Source organism: Thalia democratica, unplaced genomic scaffold (assembly GCF_965202585.1).
Source record: "Thalia democratica unplaced genomic scaffold, ktThaDemo2.hap1.1 HAP1_SCAFFOLD_1031, whole genome shotgun sequence".
NCBI lineage: Eukaryota > Metazoa > Chordata > Thaliacea > Salpida > Salpidae > Thalia > Thalia democratica.
The window spans coordinates 5,001-15,000 of NW_028139960.1; the positions used below are offsets into that span (position 1 = coordinate 5,001).

The 10,000-nt window shown below is 33.2% G+C and overlaps 5 non-coding genes across 5 annotated transcripts in view; all 5 read left to right on the forward strand.

Moving 5' to 3' along the window:
• The first annotated feature begins 22 nt into the window (after window positions 1-22).
• On the forward strand, window positions 23-141 carry LOC145847678 (5S ribosomal RNA). The gene has a single exon (XR_014371456.1). It is a non-coding gene; the product is annotated as a 5S ribosomal RNA (ribosomal RNA).
• Window positions 142-2,996: 2,855 nt separating this feature from the next.
• On the forward strand, window positions 2,997-3,115 carry LOC145847661 (5S ribosomal RNA). Its single transcript, XR_014371442.1, has one exon. It is a non-coding gene; the product is annotated as a 5S ribosomal RNA (ribosomal RNA).
• Window positions 3,116-6,960: 3,845 nt separating this feature from the next.
• Window positions 6,961-8,768, forward strand: LOC145847670 (small subunit ribosomal RNA). Its single transcript, XR_014371451.1, has one exon. It is a non-coding gene; the product is annotated as a small subunit ribosomal RNA (ribosomal RNA).
• Window positions 8,769-8,950: 182 nt separating this feature from the next.
• On the forward strand, window positions 8,951-9,103 carry LOC145847662 (5.8S ribosomal RNA). Its single transcript, XR_014371443.1, has one exon. It is a non-coding gene; the product is annotated as a 5.8S ribosomal RNA (ribosomal RNA).
• Window positions 9,104-9,325: 222 nt separating this feature from the next.
• The window catches only part of LOC145847676 (large subunit ribosomal RNA), a 3,630-nt gene continuing 2,955 nt past the window's right edge, over window positions 9,326-10,000 (forward strand). Inside the window, exon 1 of the ribosomal RNA XR_014371455.1 lies at window positions 9,326-10,000. This exon is cut by the window's right edge and continues 2,955 nt beyond it. This is a non-coding gene — a ribosomal RNA (large subunit ribosomal RNA).

The following is a 10,000-nucleotide window of genomic DNA, read 5'->3' on the forward strand; positions in this document are numbered from 1 at the left end:
AGGCTTGTAAACGCTTTCAAACGCCTACGACCATACCACACTGAGCACACCCCATCTCGTCCGATCTGGGAAGTTAAGCAGTGTCGGGCGTGGTTAGTACTTAGATGGGTGACCGCTTGGGAATACCACGTGCCGTAGGCTTTTGCTTTTTGAATTCATCTTTTTTGTACTATTTTTCTTTCCTGACCTATTTATACTTATTACTCGTTTATTTACATTTCTTTAACGCTTAAAAGAAAAGTAAATTCTAGTTATTAGCAAATAAAAACGTAAGCCAATCAGATAACGTTATTTGCTGTTTAAACCAATTAGAGCGCTAAAAAAGTGGTTTGACCAGTTTGAGATATCGAAAAAATAATGGCACCATCTTGTAGAGTACAATTTTCTGAGTTAAAATTAATACAATTAGTCTTTTATACTAAAACTTAAAAGTTTTTTTGTCCAAAAACAAATAAAAGCGTGGCTACTTGAAAAATCAAACGAAAATAAATTTTGCACTTTTGTATTGTGAGTCATAATAAGTTATTTACTGTTACCAACAGATACTAGCAAAAGCTTTTTAAAGTTTTGTATTAACTTAATGTATTTGTAATTACTTTTACTTAATAGAAACTATTGAATTACGTTTACTTAGTTTACTTTTGTATGTGTATTAAATATATAGCAATTTTGCTTGAACTTAAATAAAGATTATTAAACTATTAAAAGAAAACTATCAAAGTTTACTAACTCAAAAGCTAAATCTTAGTTATATTGTTATAAACATTTATGTTGTAATTTACTAATAACTAAATGAGTTTATTTCAAACAAAAAGAATTAAATAATGTTATGTTATGTCAAGCCTACTATATGAGGTATATAGGTATATAAGGTATACAAGCTTATGTTTGAAAGTTATAATAATTAAAATAAAAATAAATATTTAGTTGGTAAAATTTGTATTTAATATGCTTTGAAATTAGAGTTAGTATAGATGTTTTTTTTAAATATAATAAATATAAGTATTTAGTTACTAATAATAAACTAAAATACCAATTTTGTAGTTATTACAAAAAAAAAAACTTATCTTACTTAAAGTTCACTGTAATTGAAACATTATACAAAAGCTTTATAATTATAAGCTTTGAATAATTCTATTTGAATAAATAATAGATTCATAACTATATTCATGTTTGCATATTTAAATTATAAAAAGTTAGTGTTTTGTGTATTGACTTTTATGATTATTTTATTTTAGTAACTGTTAGTTTTATACTTTAATAAAAGAAATATGGTTAACAAGTAAGTTAAAAATGAAAGAAGCATAAAAAACACACTAATTAACTGCTTATTCAATAGTTTGATTATTTAATTATTTTTCTGTTATATAGTTTAATCGTATTGTATAAAAAATACAGAGGTTTAAAGTAAGTTTGAATAAAAATAAAACAAAACATATAATATAAGCATTAGTTAAAATACATAGTTTTTTTTTCTAAAAAAATTTAATTCTTTAATAATAAGTAGTAATTTAAATAAAAAATAATACAAGTAAAGTTATACAATATATATACTATAGTTTGTCAAACTAGGCAAACACTACTAGGCAAAAAACAAACTAGGCAAAAAACCTACAAAGTAGGCCACCACTACAATCCTATGTTCCAACTGGAAATTCAATGAGATCGTTACTGTACTTGTGATGAACGTTGATAATCCCCAAGATTGTAAGTCGAAGGCCTTACCCAACCTAACCAGCGCACTGGTTTTCTTACAACTGAATTAATCAACATTTATTATTGAATATAATCAGTATTGATAGATAGAGGAATGTTGACAATCAACAACAGATTGTAGGTCAAAGGCATTACTCGACCCAAGTACCCACAACCTAGATTGAACAACATTTATTAGATAGATTTGTTTAATGATAGATAGAGGAATATTGTCAATCCACAACAGATTGTAAGTCAAAGGCATTACTCGACCCAAGTACCCACAACCTAGATTGAACAACATTTGTTAGATAGATTAGTTAGATAGATAAATAGTACAGTATAATCTCAAAGAATTTGAAGCCCGAACATTGAACGATAGTGGTGTTTCGTGACGACTAGCGGGATTCGATCTTACAACCTTCTGCTTATGAGTCAGCTGATAAGACCACTGACCCACCGCGCCACGACAAAGATAAAGAAATATTTTGCTATATAAATAGGTTGATTTTTATAATTTTGTTATACAGTGTCAATTACAGTGAACTTCAAGTAAGATATACAACAGTATATATATTTCCGAGTCTGACTTTGAGTACTTTTTATATATTATTAACAAGATTTTTTAGGAGTAATATCTGTTTAGTTCTTTAATATATCTTTAAAATAATAATATTTTTTAAGGTGTTTAAAACTTTTAGAAGCTGTATGTAATGTCTTTTAGTTTAATAGTTCTTTTAAATTAGTAAAAAAAATAAACATGGTTGAGTTATCAAATTAAACAAAATAGAACGTCAAGTATTTAATTACTAAAATTAATTTAATTAAAAAAAAATCTCAGGTAATCTAAAATGTCAGGAATTATTTAAAAATAAATATAAATTTAAAACTTATTATATTGAAAAGATTGATGAATAATACTCTTGAATGTATGCAATGTTTGTATTTGTAATGCAATAACATAAATGGATAGATCAATGACAAATTGTAAACATATTGTATTATTTTATTTTACGATTTTATTTTATTTATTTAATAATTCAATAAACTTTACTTCTACTTTTCCTGGTCTTAGGTAATTTATAGATAACAATTATTTAAACAAACACTTTTGTACAGTTACAATACAGTTTTAGTACAGTTTGGGAGTAACTGTTGATTAAAAAAACAAAAAAAAAGTTAATTCAGGTTAAAATTTTATAAGGAATAATTTTAAAATATCAAATTGATTGTAAATCAAGTGCAAATAGGTTTTTTAAATAAACCGAAGGGTTTATAAAGGCTTGTAAACGCCTTCAAACGCCTACGACCATACCACACTGAGTACACCCCATCTCGTCCGATCTGGGAAGTTAAGCAGTGTCGGGCGTGGTTAGTACTTAGATGGGTGACCGCTTGGGAATACCACGTGCCGTAGGCCTTTGCTTTTTGAATTCATCTTTTTTGTACTATTTTTCTTTCTGACCTATTTATACTTATTACTCGTTTATTTACATTTCTTTAACGCTTAAAAGAAAAGAAAATTCTAGTTATTAGCAAACAAAAACCTTAGCCAATCAGATAACGTTATTTGCTGTTTGCTTATTTGCTGTTTAAACCAATTAGAGCGCTAAAAAAGTGGTTTGACCAGTTTGAGATATCGAAAAAATAATGGCACCATCTTGTAGAGTACAATTTTCTGAGTTAAAATTAATACAACTAGTCTTTTATACTAAAACTTTAAAGTCTTTTTGTCCAAAAACAAATAAAAGCGTGGCTACTTGAAAAATCAAACGAAAATAAATTTTGCACTTTTGTATTGTGAGTCATAATAAGTTATTTACTGTTACCAACAGATACTAGCAAAAGCTTTTTAAAGTTTTGTATTAACTTAATGTATTTGTACTTAGTTTAAATTAATAGAGTTTATTTGGTTTACTTTATTATGTGTATTGAATGTGCTAGTATCTAAAAATAAATACAACTAAAACAAAACAAACAAGGAGAGTACTTGAATAGAACCAACACAATTTACAGACCAGTTGTGTACTAAATTTAAAGAAATTCTGAATAGTGAATATGCAATTATTATTATAAGTTCAAAGTTCACTTTAATTTAAATTAATGTATTTTGTAAATTGGTTTTATTTAATACGATAGTAGTGAATTACTTTATTTAATTTACTTTAGTATGTGTTGTATAACTTTATTTAAACCAGAAGCAAAACGGGATTATACTTTCAATAAACTACACAATTTACAGACCAGTTGTGTACTAAATAAAAAGCTATTGTGAATGGTGAATATGCAATTATTATTATAAGTTTATAAGTTCACAGTTTACAAAAGCTTTAGAATTTAGTTACTATTTTGTTCATATTTGCATATCTAATTTATGAAAAGTTAGTGTTATGTGTATTGGCTTTTTAATTTCTTTATTTGTAGAACTGTTAGTTTTATATTCTAAAGAAACATTTTTAAATAAATATGTTTAACAAGTAACTTAAAAATGGAAGAAATATATTGTATATATTGAACTATTTATATTTATTCTAGCTATTTGCTTAGTGTATTTATTAATGTGATTATTTTATTTTGTTGTTTGTCTTATAGTTTAATCGTATTGTGTTGAAATATATATATAACAAATACAGAGGTTTAAAGTAAGTTTAAATGAAAATAAAATAAGACATATAGTTGAAATATAAGTTTAAAAAAATAGTTTTTTTTTTTTTTTTTTTCTTTGTTTGTTTGATTGTTTGTTTATTATATAATCGCGACGTGTCATTTTATTACTTTTAAGCATACTAAATATAATAATAGGTATAGTTATAGGAAAAATTCAATTAGTTTCTAATGTAATAAAAAAGTTTATTTCCACAAATAAATAAATACCTGAAAAATCAAATGAAAAATAAATTTCGCACTCCTGTATTGTGAGTCATAATAGGTTATTTACTGTTACCAACAGATACTAGCGAAGGCTTTTTAAAGTTCTATGTTAATTCAATGTATTTGTACTTAGTTTTATTAAAATGACAGTATTGATGGTTACGTTTATTAAGTATGTTTATTTAACGTTATGTAACTCAAGTAAAACCAGAAGCAAATAAGGAGACTACTTTCAATAAACTACACAATTTACATACCAATTGTATACTAAACTTAAAGCTATTCTATTTTATTCTTGATAGTTATTTTAAAGTTATTAAATTATACAAATGTATTTTGTAAAGTAGTTTTATAAAGTTACTATAGTTTATTTAACTTACTATAGTATGTGTTATATAATTTTAATTAAACCAGAAGCAAAAAGGGAGACTACTTTAAATAAACTACACCATTTATTGTTATATATAACTCTAATAAAACCAGAAGCAAAAAGGGAGACTACTTTAAATGAACTACACAAATTAAAAATATATTATTATTTATAAATCAATCGTGTTGTGTTTCAAAATACATTTTTCAAATAATGTTTTACAAGTATTTATCAGTTATTTAGTTTTCTTTTTATAGTTTAGCCGTATTGTTTTATTTATTTGTTATTATTTTTATTTAATTGTTTGCTTATTATATTTATCGCCATGTGCTTAAAAAATAAAACAACTATAAAGGTTAAAAAAGTAAGTTTAAATAAAAATAAAATGAAACATACAAAATAAGCTTATGATTTTTTATTATTATTATTATTATTATTATTATTTTTATTTTATTGTTTGTTTATTATATCTATCGCCATGTGCTTAAAAAATAAAACAACTATAAAGGTTAAAAAAGTAAGTTTAAATAAAAATAAAATGAAACATACAAAATAAGCTTATGATTTTTTATTATTATTATTATTATTATTATTATTTTTATTTCATTGTTTGTTTATTATATCTATCGCGATGTGCTTAAAAAATAAAACAACTATAAAGGTTTAAAAAGTAAGTTTAAATAAAGATAAAATGAAACATATAAAATAAGCTTATGTTTGATTTTTTTATTTTACTTTTATTAAATTGTTTGCTTATTATATTTATCGCGATGTGCTTAAAAGAATAGAACAAATACAAAGGTTTAAATTGTAAGTTTTAAATAAAATAAAATGAAACATACAAAATAAGCTTATGATTTTTTATTATTATTATTATTATTATTATTATTATTTTTATTTCATTGTTTGTTTATTATATCTATCGCGATGTGCTTAAAAAATAAAACAACTATAAAGGTTTAAAAAGTAAGTTTAAATAAAGATAAAATGTAACATATAAAATAAGCTTATGTTTGATTTTTTTATTTTATTTTCATTTAATTGTTTGTTTATTATATTTATCGCAATCTGCTTAAAAAAATAAAACGAGTATTAAGGTTTGAAAAGTAAGTTTAAATAAAAATAAAATAAAAATATAAAATAAGCTTATGTTTTTTTTTTTTTTTTTTTTATTATTATTATTTTTATTCAATTTTTTGTTTATTATATTTATCGCAATGTGCTTAAAACGATAAAACAAATATAAAGATTTAAAAAGTACGCTTAAATAAAAAATAATACAAATAAAGTTTATTTATAATAAATATATATATATTTAAAACATTAAAAAAAGTAGTTTATACATATTTTTTTTTATTTATTTCTTTTAAACATATTAAATAAAGTATAAAAAAGTATTAAAACATTTAAACGTAGCATAAATAAGCTTAAAACATTAAAATAATCGAAAAGAAACAAAGAAATTGAAAAAAAACGGAAAAAATCGGCAAAAAAAGTTCAACAGCAACATTTGAGCATCATACACGTATGCATTACTTTACACTAGTGAGAGAGACGTGTTTGTGCGTTCGGTCGACTTGACGAGAAAGCGGGCTTAAAGCATTACTGTTTAGCACCCGAGGCGCGGCTATTGCAGCGGCGGCGAACGTGCTATGTAAACGCATTGGAGCAGCGTATGAAAAACTACAAGCGTCCAGCGGCGGTAGGCTTATAGCTTTGCGAAGTCGTCGAGACGAGTAGCCGACGCAGGCAGGCACGGCTCGAGGCGGGTAACTGCAGCAGACAGATGGCGTGTTGCTGCTGACGAGTTAACCGGCAGAAGGCAAACGGTTGGTCGGGAGAAAGAACAGTCAGTTGTATAGCTGCATGCTGCAGTCGACGCGGGCTGGCGCTTTAAACAGCAAAAGGCCGGCGCCGACTTTCAGTAACGTTCGCAAGGCTTTTAAGCCGAGTGATAGAAAAGGTCTGTATTTATACAGTAAAAACGCTCAGTCGAGCAACGGGTTTAAACGCCCTCGGATAGTTATCTGGTTGATCCTGCCAGTAGTCATATGCTTGTCTCAAAGATTAAGCCATGCAAGTGTAAGTACGAGCTCACGTACAGTGAAACTGCGAATGGCTCATTAAATCAGTTATGGTTCATTTGATTGTACGCTTTTACATGGATAACTGTGGCAATTCTAGAGCTAATACATGCGTAAAGCGCCGAACTGACGTGAGGCGCGCATTTATCAGACCAAAACTAACCGGCTTTCGGGTCGTTACAATGGTGACTCTGGATAAGCTTGCGGATCGCACGGCCTAGTGCTGGCGACATCTCATTAAAGCAACTGCCCTATCAACTATCGTCGGTACGGTATCGGCCTACCGAGGTTGTAACGGGTGACGGAGAATCAGGGTTCGATTCCGGAGAGGGAGCCTGAGAAACGGCTACCACATCCAAGGAAGGCAGCAGGCGCGCAAATTACCCATTCCCGGCTCGGGGAGGTAGTGACGAAAAATAACAATGCAGACCTCGTACGAGGTCCTGCAATTGGAATGAGTACACTTTAAACTTTTTAACGAGTATCCATTGGAGGGCAAGTCTGGTGCCAGCAGCCGCGGTAATTCCAGCTCCAAAAGTGTATATTTAAGTTGTTGCGGTTGAAAAGCTCGTAGTTGGATATAGGGACGGCGAGGTTGGTCGGTCGAAAGGCTAGCACTGGCCTTGTTGTTCTTGTTGGTCGGTGCCTTCGCGGTGCTCTTAACTGAGTGTTGCGGTGGTCCGGCAAGTTTACCTTGAAAAAATTAGAGTGTTCAAAGCAGGCTTTACGCTTGTATAATGTTGCATGGAATAATGGAATAGGACCTCGGTTCTATTTTGTTGGTTTTCGGAGCACGAGGTAATGATTAATAGGAACGGACGGGGGCATCCGTACTGTGCCGTTAGAGGTGAAATTCTTGGATCGGCGCAAGACGAACGACTGCGAAAGCATTTGCCAAGAATGTTTTCTTTAATCAAGAGCGAAAGTCAGAGGTTCGAAGACGATCAGATACCGTCCTAGTTCTGACCTTAAACGATGCCGACTAGCGATCGGGCAGTGTCGAACTTAAGAACTGTCCGGCAGCTTCCGGGAAACCAAAGTCTTTGGGTTCCGGGGGAAGTATGGTTGCAAAGCTGAAACTTAAAGGAATTGACGGAAGGGCACCACCAGGAGTGGAGCCTGCGGCTTAATTTGACTCAACACGGGAAATCTCACCCGGCCCGGACACAGCGAGGATTGACAGATTGAGAGCTCTTTCTTGATTCTGTGGGTGGTGGTGCATGGCCGTTCTTAGTTGGTGGAGCGATTTGTCTGGTTAATTCCGATAACGAACGAGACTCTTACTTGCTAAATAGCTGCTCGACCCATTGGGTCGGAGACAACTTCTTAGAGGGACTAGTGGCGTTTAGCCACACGAGATTGAGCAATAACAGGTCTGTGATGCCCTTAGATGTTCGGGGCCGCACGCGCGCTACACTGACCGGATCATCGTGTGTTCCCTAGGCCGAAAGGTCCGGGTAATCCGTTGAACCCCGGTCGTGCTAGGGATAGGGACTTGCAATTGTTTCCCTTGAACGAGGAATTCCCAGTAAGCGCGAGTCATTAGCTTGCGTTGATTACGTCCCTGCCCTTTGTACACACCGCCCGTCGCTACTACCGATTGAATGGTTTAGTGAGGTCCTCCGATTGAGCCTGGTACGTGCGGCAACGCACTCGCCGGTGTTCGAAAAGACGATCGAACTTGATCATTTAGAGGAAGTAAAAGTCGTAACAAGGTTTCCGTAGGTGAACCTGCGGAAGGATCATTAACGAATCGAAATTTGATTTCAAGCGACGTCTCTTCTTCGAAGGGACCGAGCCCTGTAACTGTTATAGTTCGGTCGCGTTGCTTTCTGACAGCGGGAGTAATAATTCAGCACGCAAGTGCTGGCGCGGCCGCTTCTTTTTGAACACGATTTTTTGGTTGCATTGAGATTGATTAACACGAGAGATCTCTTAGCGGTGGATCACTCGGCTCGAGCGTCGATGAAGGACGGAGCTAGCTCCGAGAAGTAATGTGAATTGCAGGACACATTGAGCATCGATATTCTGAACGCGTATTGCGGCCTCGGGTAATCCTGGGGCCACGTCCGTCTCAGGGTCTTTAACACACCGATCCTTTCATTAGTTTGAAAGTGCCTGCGACTCGTTTCTTAATTAAGGAGCGTGTCGTCAAAGACAGCTGGTCTGGCGATTTCACAGCTGAAGCGTGAGCAGCCTGCTGGCCTCGGGTGAGGTAGCAACGACGGTAGGTGCTCGAGAATAAGTTAAGTGACTTCAAAAGGCCGACGTACAAAGCGCATGTACTTTTGTAGTACATCACTTTTGACCTGAGATCGGGCGGGACGACCCGCTGAACTTAAGCATATCACTAAGCGGAGGAAAAGAAACTAACAAGGATTCCCCTAGTAACGGCGAGTGAAGCGGGATAAGCCCAGCGCTAAATCCGAGCCTTTTTGGAGGGCGAGGAAATGTAGCGTATGGAATTCAGCATGCGGCGAACCAACGACTGCCCACGTTCTTCTGATCGAGGCCTTTTCCCAGAGCGGGTGTTAGGCCCTTGGCGGCGGTCGTAATTCGTCCTAGCGGTTTTCCCGGAGTCGGGTTGTTTGGAAATGCAGCCCTAAGCGGGTGGTAAACTCCATCTAAGGCTAAATACTGGCTCGAGACCGATAGCGAACAAGTACCGTGAGGGAAAGTTGAAAAGCACTTTGAAGAGAGAGTTAAAGAGTACGTGAAACCGCTTGGAGGCAAACGGAGGCGCCCATCGAGTCGCCGGACGTTTTCAGGCGCTGCGAGAGCTGTCCTACTGTTTGAGTGATCTTCGGAGACTCTTACGGTTGCGCTGGCGTCGCGGCGCTGCACTAGCGTTCGGCGAGGGCCGCGACCGGTTGCTGGGCTGACTTTGGTCGTTCGCAAGGTAGCTCTTCTTCGGAAGAGTGTTATAGGCGTTCGATTAGCTTCGGCTCGGCGACCGAGGAGAGATTCCGCGTCGGTCTTC